We start from the raw sequence: 20,011 nt of genomic DNA, 5'->3' as shown, positions 1-20,011 counted from the left end.
AAATATATATAAATAAATCTGCAAATGAATAAAAGAAAGTCAAACAACCTAATAGGAAAATATTGAAGAATATAAATATGCAGTTACAAAACCAGAAAACTGAATAACCACTAAACATCAGAAATAATGCTCTACTTTCCTGGTACAAATTAAAACAATTTCAATCTGTAACACATCATCAGGGTAACAAAAAATATTTAAGTCTGGCAAAATCAATAGTTGACAAGAAATGGAGAAAATGGGATTGCTTGGGCATTACTAAAGGGAATAAAAATTGGCATCACCTTGAGAGTACTTTGCCGTATCTAGTGAATTCTATAGCCTAGCTATACCAATACCTACTATACACCCTAGAGAAAATCTCCCACATGTATAATAAGACATAATATACATAATGAGACAATTTAGGAATATTTATAGCAGCACTGTTTATAAAAGCAAAAAAAAATTCTCGTATTAATTATACAAGAGTCATATAATGAAATATTACATAGCATTTAAAATTAAGAACTATAACTGCATGTTTATGTATTGTTTATAAGTTATACAGTCTGAATGAGCTCCTATAACAAAATACCTTAGACTGGGTAACTTATAAACAATAGAAATTTATTGTTTACAGTTGAGGAGGCAAAAAGTCTAATTTTCGCATGTCTGTAAATTCAGTATCTAGTGGAGGATTGCTTTTTGTTCCAAACATTGCTCTTTCCCACTGCATCATCACGTGGAGGAAGGGAAAAACAAAACCCCTCAAGCCTGTTTCACAATGGTTCTAATCTCACACATGAGGGCAGAACCTTCAAGACCTAATGGCGTCTTAAAGGCCCCACCTTTTAATACTATCACATTGGAGATTAGGTCCCATCATATGAATTTTAGGGGAGCACTAACATTAAGACCATAGCATGTATTGTATAGATCAACCTTGAAAAAATAATTCTAAATGAAAACAAATTACAAAATACTACACATAATATGGCATTCACATAAAATTTTAAAACGTGCAGCTTTGTTATGTAAATGAACTGTGAATGCCTGTCAACTTCAAGCAAGTGGTTCTATCTGGAAAAGAAGAAAGAGAAGGAAATCTGTGAGGAATTAAAAAAATAACTTTAGTTTCTATAACATTTTATTTTTAAAATAAAAACCCTTAATTAAATACAGTATGGGAAATATCAATATTGTATATAATCTGTTTTGGATATGTACACTTTAAAAAATAACATTTGGGAGGAGTAGTTTTGGTTTTTTTGAAATATTTCAGAATAAAAGAAATGGAAAACTTACCAATCCTTTAGGAATACTCATAAAGCCATTAATAAGCCAAAGCCCATTATGAGAACATCGCACCTCTAGAGCTGTCATTCATTGGATGATTTTGGTCTTACAGAAGACAACCAAGACCAAGAAACATCTAAGTTGTCAAACCAAGCTCCAAAACTATGTGTCTAAACTCTTGTTATTCCTAACAGAGATTCTCAGTTCCTTGTTTAAAGCTACTAAATCTTACTTTAAAAGCTTAGTTAAAAGTTGTAAAAAGCAAAATATTACTAGAAAGAAAAGGAGAAGAAATAAAAATATATTAAAGGGACATGAAATTATTAAAAGTTAAATGGTTGCTATTAAAAAATATATATGCACACACACACACACACACACACACACATGCAAATCCATAAAGCCAATAGTAGTGTACAAAATGGCACAAGAATATATACTGGTAATGATATCAAATAATTGATAACACTTGTCATCATGTTCTGAGTACTCTAAAAATAGAGGGATATCAGCAATACATTTTAGAAAAATGCCCTCCAAAATGTTAACTTTTTTTGTTTTATGGGCTTCATCTCTGTTGTGTACATGGTAATAAAAGGTTTAACCCAAAATTGTGACTCTAATGATGACAATTTCAAACAGAGTGTAAGGTTGTCAGCTTTTTGGAGTTGTGGAACATGTATTTCATTTAGATGAAGTTTGTTCCTTTTACACATACAGCTTCCCTCAAAGTGTGACTGCAAGTAGACTATCTAAAGGACAGTGGAATAGGACTGCTCTCAGAGAACAAAAAATAATTCTAAAATTCTTTATGTGCAGAAAGGATTTGTCAGCATTTTAACCCCTGAATGTCATACAAAATATCTATGAATCTCAAGAACAAAGATTAAACACAAATAATATGCCATTAATATTAACTTTATAAATTTATTTTTTACCTCAAATTCTAGTTTTTAGTTTAACTGAAGTCATACATAATACACAGAGAAAATATTTTAATAAAGGAAAATGGAGCCACAGATGGTAAGTTTGCAAGAAATGGAAAGGAGATTATGATGATAACTTTGGTAGTGTTATAAATTATTTTTTTAAGTTAACAGGAGAAAGGCTTGCCCTCTAATTCTCATGGTGAAGAGTTTGAAGAAAGCTGTACCTCTATCAGATAATGTAAAATCTTTTTTTTTTTTTTTTTTTTTTTTTTTTTGAGACAGAGTCTCGCTCTGTCACCCAGGCTGGAGTGCAGTGGCGGATTTCAGCTCACTGCAAGCTCCGCCTCCCGGGTTCACGCCATTCTCCTGCCTCAGCCTCCCGAGTAGCTGGGACTACAGGCGCCCGCCACCTCGCCCGGCTAGTTTTTTGTATTTTTTAGTAGAGACGGGGTTTCACCTTGTTAGCCAGGATGGTCTCGATCTCCTGACCTTGTGATCCGCTCGTCTCGGCCTCCCAAAGTGCTGGGATTACAGGCTTGAGCCACCGCGCCCGGCCAGATAATGTAAAATCTAATGAAAGATTCTAGGACACCAATGGACTATTTTATTGATATGAAATCTCAATCTAAAACTTTTTCAAGTTTCTTCATTTTCTTTACTATAACATTCCATCATTTGGATATATAATATTCAATAATATTTCACTAATATTTCATAAGTTTTAAAAAATATATTTTATTGTCCTTCAGAATTAAATAGATAATCAACCAGTTTGCTTGCAACATGCATCTAAACCAGGCTGACGAGCCACATTCTTTGGTCTATTTCATGTTCTCTCCATCTTGATCTTAATTGCATTATTGCTAATATTAGTATATTAAATTTTCATCTTACATTATTTGTTTTAAGTGGTGCAGGAATATGTAATAAAACACTCAAATGTATCTGCAAACAAGTTCCATTTTTATATAATGATGGTTGCTGATGGAGGCTGAAAAAGTTGACTAGTAGGCAGAGAGGGATGACAGTGCTTGATATTCACTTGCTGGATGGAAGTCTAAAAGAAAAAAGAAAAGTGGTTTAAAGGTAGCAGAGTAAAAGTTGAGGTCCCAGAGTACACATAGATGAGATGGGTTCTAGAAATAGCCTGCCTGGATATTTTGATTAAAGAGTAAGATTTAAATATCCTGGCTGTTGAGAGAAGAAAAACTAAACACACACACACCAGTTGTTGAAAGGTGTGGAAATCTCTGGTTTAGAATTTGATATCAGTTCTGAGTGTGTGGCATCTCTTATAGAATACTGGTGAACTATACCACATAGTTTGATTCTGAACTTGGAAAAGATATATGACATGTGAATAAATGTACTCCTGTAAACAAGCTCATTTGATGAGGTCAGAATGAAGCCTTCTGACTAAAACTACCAGCTTTTGACCAAAGGTAAGTTGTCCTTTCCCACTAGCTTTTTATCCAATGCTACCACCTTATTTTGGTTCCTCAGTCTGGTGGACTGTGGTCATTAGTAAAATACTGTCATCAAGCAGAAATCAGCAAACCCCACTTCAAGCAGTTGGACATGAAGGATCTCTTCAAGAATTACAAACCACTTCTCAAGGAAATAAGAGAGGATACAAACAAATGGAAAAACATTCCATGCTCATAGATAGGAACAATCAATATCACGAAAATGGCCATACTTCCCAAAGTAATATAGATTCCATGCTATTCCCAGAAAGCGACTACTGACTTTCTTCACAGAACTAAAGAAAACTACTTTAAATTTCATATGGAACCAAAAAAGAGCCCACATTGCCAAGACAATCCTAAGCAAAAAGAAAAAAGCTGGAGACATCATGCTACCTGACTTCAAACTATACTGCAAAGCTACAATAACCAAAACAGCATAGTACTGGTAACAAAACAGATATATAGACCAATGGAACAGAACAGAGGCCTCAGAAATAACGCCAAACATTTACAACCATCTGATCTTTGACAAACCTGACAAAAACAAGCAACAGGGAAAGTATTCCCTATTTAATAAATGGTGCTGGGAAAACTGGCCAGCCATATGTGGAAAACTGAAACTGGACCCCTTCCTTACACCTTACACAAAAATTAACTCAGGATGGATTAAAGACTTAAACATAAAACCATAAAAACCCTAGAAGAAAACCTAGGCAATAACATTCAGGACATAGAAATGGGCAAAGACTTCATGTCTAAAGCACCAAAAGCAACAGCAACAAAAGCCAAAATTGACAAATGGGATCTAATTAAACTAAAGATCTTCTGCTCACCAAAAGAAGCTATCATCAGAGTGAACAAGCAACCTACAGAATGGGAGAAAATTTTTGCAATCTATCCATCTAAGGTCTAATATCCAGAGTATACAAATAACTTAAACAAATTTACAAGAAAAACACAACCCCATCAAAAAGAGGGCAAAGGATATGAACAGATAGTTCTCAAAAGAAGACATTTATGGGGTCAACAAACATGAAAAAAATCTTATCATCACTGGTCATTAGAGAAATGCGAATAAAAACCACAATGAGATACCGTCTCAGGCCAGTTAGAATAGCAACATTAAAAAGTCTGAAAACAACAGATGCTGGCAAGGATGTGGAGAAATAGGAATCCTTTTACACTGTTGGTGAGAGTGTAAATTAGTTCAACCATTGTGGAAGACAGTGTAGCATTTCCTCAAGGATCTAGAGCCAGAAATACCATTTGACCAAGCAATCCCATTACTGGGTATATAACCAAAGTATTATAAATCATTCTACTATAAATACACTTGCACACGTATGTTTATTGCAGCACTATTCACAATAGCAAAGACTTACAGCCAACGCAAATGCCCATCACTGATAGACAGGATGAAACACACATATATACCATAGAATACTATGCAGCCATAAAAAAGGATGAGTTCATGCCCTTTAGCAGGGACATGGATGAAGTTGGAAACCATCATTCTCAGCAAACTAACACAAGAACAGAAAACCAAACACTGCATGTTCTCATTCATAAGTGAGAGTTGAACAATGAGAACGCATGGACATAGGGAGGGGAACGTCACACACCAGGGCCTGTCAGGGGGTGGGGGTAAGGGGAAGGAGAGCATTAGGATAAATACCTAATTCCATGAGGGGCTTAAAACCTAGATGACGGGTTGATGGGTGCAGCAAACCACCATGGCGTATGTATACCTATGTAACAAACCTGCACATTCGGTACATGTATCCCAGAACTAAAAGTATAATAATAATATAAAAAATCTGAATAAAAAGATTTTTAAAAAGGATGATATTCTTAGTTACCAGATCTCAGGCATAGTAAAAGGCATGAGCCATCAGTGCAGTAAAAAGGAGACAAATAATAATCAAATAAGCTGGCTGATAGTGACTCCACAGGTGAGGTCACAACAGGCACTTGGCACTAAAAAGAAATGAAGGAATAGAAATAGTGGGTAGATCTTAATATACTCTCTGCTAGAATGCTTTTGTAACTACACCTGTCAGTTACCATTTTCATAAATTCTTCTGCTTCCATTCTGGCAACTGTTCAAACATTACAAAACCACCTTATCTGTTCCTCTTGTACAATTGTTCCTGCAACAGAATAATCACATTCAGGACCTCATTAGCATCCTGGTAGCCAGAGCAACTAGTGGAAGAACTCTTACATCCAAATCTCCCTTGCTATATTCTTTTTTTTTTTTACAGCAATGTTGTCAATACCTGCTATGTGGTTTACAAAGGTAAGGCATGGCTGTGCCTCTTATAGATCTATCTCTAGGATATTGCCTCTGTTCCCTTGGGTCATATACTTCCTCCTTATATGTCTGAGATTCAGGCTTTTCCTGTCTTATGGCCATAATCTTACATATATCATTAGGATAGAGCTCATTGATAACAGGGACTATTTTCCTATTTTGATGACAAACACCCAAGTGCTCAGGATACAGTGTTATGTGCCAGATATGTGTTTCTGAACTGATTGAATGTCATTTCCTTCAATTACTTTAAATATTTATAAATCAGTTTTCAGTGGCTTTGTTTTCCAACCAGCTCCATTGAAAGCCTTCATACTGAAATGATTAGCTATTGCTTTAGGTGTTGAATAGAATCAACACAACTTCTAGACTGTGGTTATTCATTTAAGAGGGCTTATATTAGATACAGAACTAGTTTCATGATTGATTCAGCCTTCATGTCATAAAAAAGTCTCAGACCACATATGGATAATTCAGAATGCAACAGGAATTCTACAGCTACTGGGAACCTTGGTCACGGCTTTTAGCAGAACAGAACACAGGAAGTACCTGATCTCTTGCTGGATGCTGTAAGGGTAAATGGAGCTGGTAGAATGCCACGTGCAGCCCTTGAGATGTTAAGATGCTTATACTCAAGGGATAAGCTAGACATTCAAATATATCTGAAGTTTGAATAAGATTTTGAACTCGCCAAAAGCTTGACAGTTGACTGATCTATGTTCTGTAATATGAGGGGTTTTCAAAAAGTTCATGAAAAAAATGAGATTAAAAGATAAAAAATAAAATATATAAACTTTATTTCTCAACATAAGCTCCACAAAGTTCAAGGCACTTTAGTAAGCAATGATACCAGCCATTTGGTTCATCACTAAAGCATTGAGGGTCCTAGGAATTTACCCATATCAATGCAGTCTTTTATACATTATTAACTGAAGACAAAATGAATGTCCTTTAAAGATTTTTTAAGATTAAGAAACAAAAAGAAATCAGAAGGAGGCAAATCAGGATTCTAAAGTGGTTGCCTAGTAATTTCCCATCAAAACTCTCATAAAATTATCCTTGTTTGATGACAGGAATGAGCAGGAGTGTTGTTGAGGTGGAGAGAAACTCTGTTGAAAATGTCATGGGCATTTTCCTGCTAACACTTCGACGAACTTTCTCAAAACACTCTCATAATAAGTAGATGTTATCATTATTTGGCACTCGAGAAAGCCAACAAGTAAAATGCCTTGAGCATCCCACAAAACTGTTGCCATAACCTTTGCTCTTGACTGGCCCACTTTTTCTTTTACTGGACAAGTTCCATGGCTTGGTAGTCATTGTTATGATTTTGCTTTCTCTTCAGGATTGTACTGGTCAAGCTATGTTTCATCAGCTTTTACAATTCTTTGAAGAAATGCTTCAGAATCTTGATCCCACTTTTTAAAAATTTCCATTGAACGTTCTGCTCTTGTCTGCAGCTGTTCTGGGTACAATACTTTTTGCACCCATTGTGTGGAAAGTTTGCCCAGCCTTAATTTTTCAGTCAAAGTTGTGGAAGCTGAATACATCGAGATTTCTACAGTGTTTTCTATTGTTTATGCTGTTAATTGCCATTCTTCAGTTAGGGCACAAACGAGATTATCTTTTTCCCTTAACAATCAATCTGGATGGACTGCTGCTGCAAGATTCATCTTCAACATCATCTTCTCCCTTCTTAAATTACATTATCCACTTGTAAAATGCTGATTTCTTTGAGGTATTGTCCCCACAAACATTTTGTAAAGCATCAATAATTTCATCATTCTTCCACCCAAACTTCACCATGAATTTTGATGTTTGTTCTTGCTTCAATTTTAGCAGAATTCATGTCACTCTGACAGGGACTTTTTAAAAATTGATGTATTATATTTACTGCCTCAAACTAGATCCTGTCCAGACACGATATAACAAGTTAGTACAAGTTTATTTTGATGCAAAAATATTTTGAGATCCATGCAAAGTCTTTTTTTATAATAGGCATTTTCCATGAACTTTTTGGAGACCCCTCATATGACAGGAACAAATATGCAGGTAAGAATGGGCCAGTGTTTATGGCTGTTGTTACTTCTTTCTCTCCTAGATTATCAGTCTCTATCTTATTCAGCTGCCTTAAATCATTTGAATTACCACTTATGCTTCCCCTCAACACATCCTCTATCTCTCTCTTCTTGCTCTCTTTTTTCTAAATTATGTACTAATCTATTTTGAGTAAAGTGTAAAAAAAAATTTTTCTTCCTTTTTTTTTTTTTTTTTTTTTTTTTTTGAGATGGAGTCTTGCTCTGTCACCCAGGCTGGAGTGCAGTGGCCGGATCTCAGCTCACTGCAAGCTCCGCCTCCCGGGTTCACGCCATTCTCCTGCCTCAGCCTCCGGAGTAGCTGGGACTACAGGCGCCCGCCACCTAGCCTGGCTAGCTTTTTGTATTTTTTAGTAGAGACGGGGTTTCACCGTGTTAACCAGGATGGTCTGGATCTCCTGACCTCGTGATCCGCCCGTCTCGGCCTCCCAAAGTGCTGGGATTACAGGCTTGAGCCACCGCGCCCGGCCAAATTTTTCTTCTTAATTCATCCAAACTAATATGAAAAGTTTTTAAAAGAAACTTTTAGGGAAAATAAAATCTTAGAAAACATAAAACAAAACAAAAAGTGTCCAAAAAGATGACATTCAGCATGGTACTTGCATAAAAACAGACACACAGACCAATAGAACAGAATAGAAAACCTAGTAACAAATCCACACACCTACAGTGAACTCATTTTTGACAAAGCTGCCAAGAACATACACTGGAAAAAAGACAATCTCTTCAATAAATAGTGCTGAGAGAACTGGATATCCATATGCAGAAAAATGAAACTAGACCTGTCTCTCTTTCCATATACAAATATAAAATCAGAATGAAACTAGACCTGTATCTCTTTCCATATACAAATATAAAATCAAACTGGATTAGATATTTAAATTGAAGACCTCAAACCGTAAAACTACTATAAGAAAACATTGGGGAAAATCTCTGGAACATTGGTCTGGGCAAAAATTTCTTGAACAATACCCCACACGCATAGGCAACCAAAGGAAACATGGACAAATGGGATCACATAAAGTTAAAAAGCTCCTGCACAGCAAAGGAAATAATCAGCAAAGTGGAGACAACCCACAGAATGGGATTAAATATTTGCAAACTACCCACCTGACAAGGGATTAATAACCAGACTTTATAAGGAGCTCAAACAACTCTATATGAAAAGAGCTAATAATCTGATCAAAAGATGGGCAAAATATTTGATTACTCATTTCTCAAAAGAAGACATGCAAATGGCAAACAGTCACATGAAAAGGTGCTCAATATCATTGATCATCAGAGGAATACAAATAAAACTATAATCAGAAATCATCTCACCCCAGTTAAAATGGCTTATATCCAAAAGACAGGCAATAACAAATGCTAGCTAGGATGTGGAGAAAAGGGAACCCTTCTAAACAGTTGGTGAGAATGTAGATTAGTACAACCACTATGGAGATCAGTTTGGAGGTTTCCCAAAAAACTAAAAATTGAGCTACTGTATGATCCATGATATAGTTTGGCTGTGTCCCCACCCAAATTTCATCTTGAATTGTAACTCCCACAGTTGCCATGTGTCACAGGAGGAACACGGCGGGAGGTGATTGAGTTGTGGGGGCAGGTCTTTCCTGCACTATTTTCATGATAGTGAATGAGACTCACGAGATCTGATGGTATTAAAAATGGGAGTTTCCCTACACAAGCTGTCTCTTTTTGCCTGCTGCCATCCATGTCAGACATGACTTACTCCTCCTTGCCTTCTACCACGATTGTGAGCCCTCAGCAGCCACATGGAACTATATAGTCTACTAATCCTCTTTCTTTTGTAAATTGCCCGGTTTCAGGTATGTCTTTATCAGCAGCATGAAAATGGACTAATCCAGCAATCCCACTCCTCTGTGTATACCCAAAAGAAAGAAAATCAGCATATCGAAGAGATATCTGCACTTCTATGTTTTTTGCAGCACGGTTTACAGTGCTAAGATTGAAGTAACATAAGTGTCCATCAACAGATAAACGGATAAAGAAAAAATGGGGTATTTATATGCAATGGAGTACTATTCAGCCACTAATAAAGAATGAGATCCAGTCATTTGCAACAACATGGATGGAGATCATTACGTTAAGTGAAATAAGCCAGAAAGACAGACATCACGTGCCCTCACTTATGTGTGAGATCTAAAAATCAAAACAATTGAACTCATGGACATAAGCATAGAAGGATGGTTATCAGAGACTGGGAAGGGTAGTGAGGGACTTAAAGGGGAAAAGGTGGTGATGGTCAATGGGTCCAAAAAAATAGAAAGAATGAATGACAGGGTGACAATAACAACTGTACATTTTAAAATAACTTAAAGAGTATAGTTAGATGGTTTGCATCTCAATGGATAAATGCTTAAGGAGGTGGATACTCCATTCTTCATGATGTGCTTATTTCACTTTGTATGTCTGTATCAAAACATCCCATGTACCCCACGAATACATACGCCTACTACATACCTACAAAAATTAAAAATGAAAAAAAATTTCAAAGGATGAGTTTCATAGAGAATATATTTATGAGCCAAATTTACTAAATTAAATAGGTCAGATTGGCTGGCACCACTTGCTTTCCTCCCCACACTCAGAACATTTACCATCAAAAGAAATAACTTTAAATATGACTTACAGTGACTACATATCCACCAAAATGTAAGCAAAAACCAAAAGAGACAAAAAAGTATTTTTGTAACTCCATTTACCACCAAATTTCCTGAGAGACAAGGCTAACCTCACTGCCTTCCCTCCACTTGACCACCTGCCACTCACTCCTCGACCCACTGTGTTTGGCATCTGCCTCCAGAGCTCCTCTAAAACTGCTTCCAGGAAGGTCAGCAACAGCCTCCTGATTGCCAAATGCAATTCCCAGATCTCTTTAACTTGTTCTTTCACCCTGTTAACCAATTCTTCATTCTCAAACCTCTCTTTCCTTGGTAAAGGAAAACTCTTATCAGTGAATGTTCACGTTTGTTAGTTTCAAAATAGACTTGAAAAGACTGAAAAATAATATGAGTTTCTACCACACGTCCTTCTCCTACCTCTCTGACCATTTGACTATACCTCTCCCCAAACCCCTCTCTCTCTTGCTGGTAGTGATTACCCCCTTATTAAATCAGTCTCTTTATTTTACTCTCATTTGTACTCACTTTCTCTCTTCTTACCCCAAAATTTCTTCTACTTCCATACCTCCTATTTCACTTACTGAGAAGAAAGACTTATTAATTGACTTAGCAAATCCTGGTCTCTTGGTTCCCATTTTCCACTGTCTGCTGACCACCTCTGCATTCACTGAATGGCTTTATTACTGCTACTATCTTGGCTTAGAGGAATAAATTGAAAGGGCAGTCTACCCATCCCGTCTACAGTCATGGGTTTTTGTATTTTAAAAGTTTACTTACCCTTTAAGGTATAATTTGAATTATCGGGCTTTGATCTCATCAGTCGGAATTCATCAGTCTTTCCTATGAACTGAAATAATCCTTGCGTTTTCAGACCTCTCATGCTAGCATATCATGAAAACTAGCTCCTTTTTGCTCCCCAATATGACTGTTACTAGATTTTAAACTCTCTGAGAACAGAAATCGATCTTGAACTTGCGTTATGTATCTTAGTACAATACCTTGCATTAATTCATTCACACATTCACTTATTTTTATCATGAAATATTTACTGAACACCTACCTGTGCTAGATATAGTTCTGGCCATTGGAAGCACAGTGGCATACAAGACAGATACAGTCCTTATCCTTAAGGGACTAATCAGAGAAAGTAGCCATATGAAAGGAAACAAGCTAATTACAGAGAGTGGCAAGAGATATGAAGAAAACAGTGTAATAAGAGAGACACTAACATGTCAGGGACCACTCTGCATATCAAGTTTAGGAGGCCTCTCTGACATCTTAGCTGAGATCTAAGTGATAAGAATAAGCAAACCACAAAAAAATCTTGAGGAATAACATTCCAGAAAAAGGGAATAACAAGAACAAGTGCCCAAGAAGAGAACGGAGAGGTAAGCAAAAACGAAGTTAAAGGATATTAGTTTTGTTTTTAATGTATGCAGTGGGAAAATATAGGAGGGTATTAATCAGGAATATTATGTGATCTGAATTCCAGTTTTAAAAATCCAGTTTTCAAAAACACTCTGGCTGCTATGTGAAAAAGAAACTGAAGAGCGGATGCAGGAGACTGGGTAAAAAATGGTGCAGGAGCCTAGGCAAGTATAATGGTGGAAACTAGTATGAGCTAGACTGGGACTGAGGAAATGGTGGAAAATAGTTGCATCTGTGATAGATTTTAGAGTTGACATCAACAAGATTTGCATTGGATAAGGTGAGGTATGAGCGAGAGTTATTACATAGTAGTTAATAAAACTTTGTTGATTCAATGATGACTTATGTGTTCAGGTACTTCCAAGCTAAGTGGTCTTGTAAAATCCTCCAAATATGGTTTAAAAATAGAAAAAAAAAAGTTAAGCAGATGTGTATGTATGACTGCCACCAAGGGAAAAAATGGTGTTTCAATTGCAACCTAAGTGCAAATATCACACCATCTTCCCTCCACCCATACACACCACCCTCATGTTTCTATATTTCTTGGAGAAAGAATTGTGCATTTTTAAGTGGACTTGAAAGGAATGTAGAATGAAATCTAAGGATATATATATGTAGCAGTGTCTGACTATCTTTGGAGGTGTGGGAGGAGGATTATTTTATGTTCCTAACAACACAAAGGACTCCAGACTTTTAAAATGATTTGACACTTTAGCCTGGAATCAATCAAAGGGTCATACAACCATGATTACAAGAAACTCTGCTTTGACAAGTTCATAAATACACCTTTTAGTAGTTCTTTAAAGTTATGAGAAAAAAGTTTCTGTACGAATGAACAATTTTTATGTAAGTTATATCTAAAACATCCTAATTGTTCCCAGCCCATCTGTTTCCACAAGTGAAAAATAAAAATACTTAGAAGGAAAGATTTTAGTGATTTGGGAAAACCAAAAAACCTGAATAATAGTTCAATTTATATTAGGTTTCCAAGTGCACCAGACCTATACATATGCTTCTTGCCAAGTTTGCATTGACTGTTCTTATAGTAACCAATACTGCCTCCATGTATCTAAGAAAATGTATATGTAGTTTAAGCTAATTGAGCTTTAAGAAGTGTTTTTAAAATAATTTTTGAGTTACACAAGAGTTGCAAAATAGTACAGAGTTTCTATATACCATTCCCCCACCTTTATCTAATACATACATTTTTATATAACCATAGAGAATTTATGAAAATTAAGAAATTAACCTAATAAAATACTATCAACTAAGGAACAGAACACATTCAGATTTTATCAGTCTCATCCACTAACTCTCCTTTTTCAGTTCCAGAATGCTACATTGTATTTAGATCATGGATCAGCAAACCATGGTCCCAAAGGCCAAATTTGGCTCATTGTGTCTTTTTGTAAATGAAGCTTTATTGGAACATAGACATGGTGACTTATTTACATGTTATTTCTGACTGATTTTGCACTAAAATAATAGCAGTGAATAATTGTAAGAAAGACTGTATGGCCTACAAAGCCTAAAATATTTACTATCTGGCCTTTTACAGAAAAAGCTTACCCACCCCTGATTTAGATGTAATGTCTCCTTGATGTCTCTCAGTCTGTGACCTTTCCCTAGCCTTCTCCTATATTGCGTGACTTAGGTTTCTTTTGATTAAATTGAGGTTAGGTAGTTTCATGAAGGGCACCATGGAGGGGATATGCTCTCCTGAGTGTATTACTGATTACATTAGCCCAGATCATCTGGCCAAGGTGGAAAGTTTCTATTTTTCCTTTTGTAATTAATAGATATTTTAACAAAAATAATTTGAGATTATGCAAATATCCTGTTTTGACTACTTTAGCAAATAAACGTAAGCATTCATAATGGACTTTGCCTGCAGTAATTCTTACTATGATGCTCTGATGGCAATTTTTGTATTTGTTTCATTCTTTTTACATTTATTAATTGCAATTCTTCTATAAGGAAGATTTGTCACTTTGTCTTTTATTTATTTTTATTTATATCTGTATGCACTTATATCCATTTTGTGTTACAATCTAGTACTATCATAATTTATTTTGTTGCTCAAGCTGTTCTAAATTTGGTCATTGAGAGCTTTTATAGATTAGTTCCTGTGCCCTTTTGATATGCCACAATTTTTGAAGATTTTATTTTAAACACCATAGGATACTTAAGCTAATTTTTGTTTTCTCTGACTCAGTCCTGGAGTAAAACCGTTCTCGAAGGAGTCCAGGTTCCTTTTATTAGAGAATGGTATTTAGAAAACAAAATCTGCATGTTAATTGTGCCTGTTTCAACTGTAGTATTCTGCCACTCTCAGTGGATAAAGCTAATACAGTAAGCTCTCATGTTTATCTGCATACATATTTTAAAAAAGACTCCATATTGGGCCGGGCGCGGTGGCTCAAGCCTGTAATCCCAGCACTTTGGGAGGCCGAGACGGGTGGATCACGAGGTCAGGAGATTGAGACCATCCTGGCTAACACGGTGAAACCCCATCTCTACTAAGAAATACAAAAAACTAGCCGGGCAAGGTGGCGGGCGCCTGTAGTCCCAGCTACTCGGTAGGCTGAGGCAGGAGAATGGCGTGAACCCGGGAGGCGGAGCTTGCAGTGAGCTGAGATCCGACCACTGCACTCCAGCCTGGGCGACAGAGCGAGACTCCGCCTCCAAAAAAAAAAAAAAAAAAAAAAAGATTCCATATTGATACCTCTGATATCAATCCACCTCTATAGGTTTTAATCTATTTTTATCTTTTTCTTATTTTCAAATTCTACTTCTGGCAGTGAGAAATATGGCTTTTTTATTAATAATATATATATATTTCTTTATAAACTAGAGTATAAAAATAAAGTGGTTTCAGAATTCCTAACCCATACCGCTGTGAGGGATAAAATTGCCAATTTACAGTGCAGTGTTTATGTATAGATTTTTTTACCATTAGCTTTATAGTTTGCTGTCAAAACACTGTTTCCCAAAGTTACTCGGGTCAGTCCTTTTCTTCTACTGCCTTCGGTTTGATTTTTTTTTTTTTTTTTTCTGATTTATATTGCTAAAAAGAAAGACAAATTCCTACCTTTTAGGACACAAGACCCCAGGGCAGAGTTCTTATATATTCTATATTTCCCATCCAACCACTTAGGACTAATAACTTCACAAATTTGATTATTAGGTCATATTGTGTTTCATTGATTAATCTTTAATTTTTTAACTTATTCAGTCAATAATGGAAAATTGAAATGACAGCACTGTGGCACAGGCATCCAGTCACTTCAACTCTTTTGACAACTGAGATGGTTCCTTAAACAACTGCCTTGACTCTGCTAGAACTGACTCAGGCACTTTTGTGTAGACAAAGCCCAAAAGACCATAAATGACCTTTTATAGCAGATATATTTTACTTGAGTCTTTCTTTTAACATCAATTCCTGCTCAGGTCAAGCTCAGAGAGAAGAGAAAAGAAGACACCTAAGAGACACTCTTTAATTTTTACATTTTTTTCCTGGCCCACATTCACTTCATTTACATATTGGATGTGTTAACTAAAAGTAATTTTCATAATCATATAAGCTGAGGACCATGATTAATTTTAATACATATATATTCCACATTACATTTTAGATGGAAGGGCTGCCCTCAATTTGCTTACATTTCTTTCAATCCTTGTGAGGAAATATACACAAAGCATTTGGGGATTAGTGTCAAGCCTCTTAGGGTTGGGACTCTTCCAGAATAAAATGAAGAACAAACCCCTTAGAGAAGGCAACAGGCTCACCGTGAGCTAAGAGAGTCATGGAATGGTATCCTGCCTTAGGGCAGAGCAGAAAAATTAGCAGGTTTAGTTTCCCATTAAACCTGAAGTAGGGTTAAATGGGCTAGAAGAAGCTGTTGAACTTCAAGGCTGCTGTGAGGTAAGGACAGCCACTGCTACACTTTACTATGTAGAAACCTTGAAAGCATAATTCTGAGCTGTCTCCTCACTCACTCACTGATCTGGCAGCAGGTCTATGACTAGCTCTAGGCTCAGCTCTGTACTTTGCAGAGTTTGAAATAAATATGAGAAAGCCTTGCTCTCCAAGGACCTTAGAGATTCACCTTTACTTCCTTCATGGTCTGCCGCCAGATAATAATAACCAGAATAACCTTGATAAGAAGGTTCAACTACTCTGAAATACCTGCTGAAAAGTTAATAGTAAGTACAAGCTAAATCACTGCATATTTTTAAATTGGAATATGCATGAAAAGGAAGATAAGTCTGTGCTGCTTGGGATAGTGGAGATGGCCAGGATAAAGAAAGACAAGAAATTCAGATATATCGCTCAATCGTTGGCAGTGTTTCTGAAGACACAGAAGCCAAATGGCATGTGAACCAAAGGGCCCTAATGTTTCACTTTAAAGTGGAACCAAACCAGAGATTGAAGATGAGGCAGGCAACAATTTTCTAAGACCACACAGCTAAGAAAGGGAAACTTGCATAACAAGCATTGTTTGAGTGTTTTAAGTATATTTTCGGTTGTTTGAATTACGACTGGAGGAAAACATACCAGGCCGAAGAATCTTACAGCCACAAAAAGGCTAAAGGGAAGGGAGAGGATGAATGTTTTTTCAGAATTGCAAACTGGAACATGGGTCATCCAAACCTGACGAAACTAGGGTAACCATAATGGGCAGAGCTATAAAGGAGCAGTTAAAAAATATAGTGGATGAAAGCCAGCGGAAACCAAGATCAAGAACTGAGTGCATGACAGAGCTACGTAAATGAGTAACTTCTCTGTTCTGGGTAACAGTAAAGGTTAAAGCACAGAAACTACTTTAAAAGAATACAGTAAAATTTCCATCATCCTTCATATGCCTATAGTGAATTATGTTTTCCAAAGCACATTCACATCCCTTGATTGTGTTCTCACAACTACAGTTAGATGTATTATCCATGCTTTACAGATAAGGAGTTAAAGGTCATGAAGGCCAAGTAGTTTATACCATGTCACACAGCTAGTTAGTGGCAGAAAAGGGTGGCCAATCTCTTACTCTCTTTCTCCAGTACTCTTTCTAAAATATCATGCTGCGTCTTCCTAGCAAACAGAGTCATCATCCACAAGCCCATTTTTGCAATCTGGGAAAAAGCCTAAAAATGTTCCACAAACCTCATGGGCAGGTTCCTTCCCACTCTGTACCAAATATCCCTACACCACTGTCTCAGCTGGTGCCATGCACTGGACTTACTGCAGGGCTTAGCACATGACATTCCTTCTGCCTAGAAAAGGGATCCCTTCTTATTTCTCCTAGTTCATGGTGACTCCTCTTTCAGCCTAAATGTAATTTTATTCAAGGAAGTCTCCCCTGAACTCTAAGCTAACTTAAATATTTCTATACGATATGGTTTGGCTGTGTTCCTACCCAAATCTCATCTTGCATTCCCACATGTTGTGGGAGGGATCTGGTGGGAGGTAATTGAATCATGGGGACAAGTGTTTCCTGTGCTGTTCTCGTGATAGTGAATAAATCTCAGGAGGTCTGATGGGTTTAAAAAGAGAATTCCCCCACACAAGTTCTCTCTCTTTGCCTGCTGCCTACCATGTAAGACGTGACTTGCTCTTCCTTGCCTTCCGCCATGATTGTGAAGCTTCCCCAGCCATGTGGCACTGAAGTCCAATTAAACCTCTTTCTTTTGTAAATTACCCAGTCTAGGGTATGTCTTTATCAGCATCATGAAAATGAACTAATACACTATATTGTATTACTCTATAAACACTTCATAGCATAACATTGTTTTATTTTACATTTCTTTAGATCAATAACTGATCAATCATTTATTCTCCCACTAGTCTAAAAGTCTGCTCACTTTTATATAGTAATTATTCACTAAAAAGTTGTTGATTAAGGAAATGACTGCTGGAATTGCTTCTCACATAGAAGGAAATCACTAATTTTCTGAAATAATTTGTTCATATTGAATATTATGTCTAGATCGTGTCCTCATGTGTGGCAATCACCTGGTGTGCTTACAAATATGTATCCCAATTCCCAGAGATTTAGATTTGGTTTATATCAAGTGGATCCCAGAAGTCTTCATTTTTACACTGAGCCTCACAGGTGTTTCTGCTATGCATAGTCCATAGACCATACTTTGAGACACACTTCCAAGGTAAAGATATTTCCAAAGAAAATCAGTACAAAACTGTTCTATCTTTAGGCTAGATTCAATGAAAGACAATTGATATGAAGGATAAAGCATGGATATATACAGAGATAGAGACAAGAATAGAGACAAAGACAAAGATAGAGATAGAGATAAAGAATAGAGACATAGAAAGATAAGTGATCAAAATTTAAAAGGATTCAGAACAGTTCTAAAAAATGAGGTAGTTAAATCATGAATTATAACAGTATATCTTCATTGTCTCTTCAGTACAATCTGATTTTCATGGGAATCCATGGTACATCTGCTTGTAATTTTTTAAATACATCTTCTTTTTCTAGAAAATACAAAGAGCAGGGGAAATGTAGTGGAAATTGACAAACGGTGAGTTTTTCTGTGAGCAGTTCCAATTTCAAAGGCATATAGTGTCTTCATAGGCCAGGTGGTCTTAAAAGCAATAGCAACTGCATCAACACAAATCCTATTTTAGTAGCTGGAGTAACAGGAGAAACTGAATAATTCCCTATGGAACAAAGTGGAGGTAGCATTCAAATTTAGTTAGTGCCTGGACATTTTTATGCAGATTGCTGGGATGCATTATCCTTACTATCAGTAGGTTGACCTCAAGGTATTTCCCCAACCTATACCTTCCTACCCAGATAGGGAAGACCCTGGCTCCTATTTCCTCCTACAGGTTTTCTGACTTAGTATCGATGCAAACCCTCTTTCATTCATGAAAGCAAATGATAATGAGATTAGAATCCTACAAAACAATTGTCCCCACCTTCTTGTCACCTCCAAGAAATCTTTTCCTGCAATTCATTTTTCAACTGATCTTAGTTATCCTAGGGTCACACAAAAAAGACTAAAGAGATTTTACTAACACAATAGTTAAACAAACAAGTTTTCTCATCTATTTTCTAAGTCTAGAAAAATTTTCCTAAGTAGAAAACCATAGGATCTCTATTACCAAGAGGCGATTCTTCATTACTACTAAAATTTTTAGTAAAAGTACCTTATTTGCTATTCTGAGCCAGGCATATCTTCCTAGAGAGTCTATGAAGTAGGTCCTGTTTGCTATCAGATACTTTTAGAATACTGGTGAGGTGCAAACATGCCTCAAAGTGAAAAGATTCATATTGGAATAATTGCTTTATACAAATGGCTGAGATTCGTTTCCAACGCTGATTTGAGCTGACTTCCTAATTGCTATTCTCTGTCAGCTCCGCTATAACATTTCTATTCCTTTCCCATTATCAACAGCCATGGAATGAGTTCCACTGCTGTGGTTACAACTTTTATACAGTGGATATTGCTGAGCAAAGGTGTCCTTCAACAATCTCCAGTTAAAGAATTTGTTTGTTAGAACTGGTTAGGACAAACACCTTCAGTGCCAAGGTCTTATACAATGAAACGCCTTCCCATTTCCTCCCCGTGAATAGCATGCAAAGGTCAAGTATTTAACTACTCTGGAATTCCAATTGTTGAACACCATCAAATATGTTGGCAATGATCACACCATTAAGTCTTCTTCCTCTCTTTCTCTGTAGATATCTAAATGTGTCTTCACAGAGTTTTGGCATTATGTTATTTAGAACAGATAAAATATGATTTAGCTAAGAAATTAGTGTTTGAAGTTTCAGAAAGGGATTGTCTTACCAGAGAAAAGTAAATGTATTGGAAAAAATAGTTAGTTGACAAC

General features: G+C 36.4%; 1 long non-coding RNA gene across 2 annotated transcripts in view; it reads right to left on the bottom strand.

Moving 5' to 3' along the window:
- Positions 1–2,913: 2,913 nt before the first annotated feature.
- LOC105487457 (uncharacterized) overlaps positions 2,914–20,011 on the bottom strand; it is a 32,282-nt gene continuing 15,184 nt past the window's right edge. The window contains exon 3 of one of the 2 annotated variants that reach the window (XR_011624313.1): positions 2,914–3,264. This is a non-coding gene — a long non-coding RNA (uncharacterized lncRNA). The remainder of the gene's footprint in view (positions 3,265–20,011) is intronic. The other variant, XR_011624312.1, reaches the window with a different exon arrangement.

The sequence above is a fragment of the Macaca nemestrina genome, chromosome 6, assembly GCF_043159975.1.
Source record: "Macaca nemestrina isolate mMacNem1 chromosome 6, mMacNem.hap1, whole genome shotgun sequence".
Lineage (NCBI taxonomy): Eukaryota > Metazoa > Chordata > Mammalia > Primates > Cercopithecidae > Macaca > Macaca nemestrina.
This window is presented reverse-complemented; position numbering and strand designations above follow the sequence as displayed.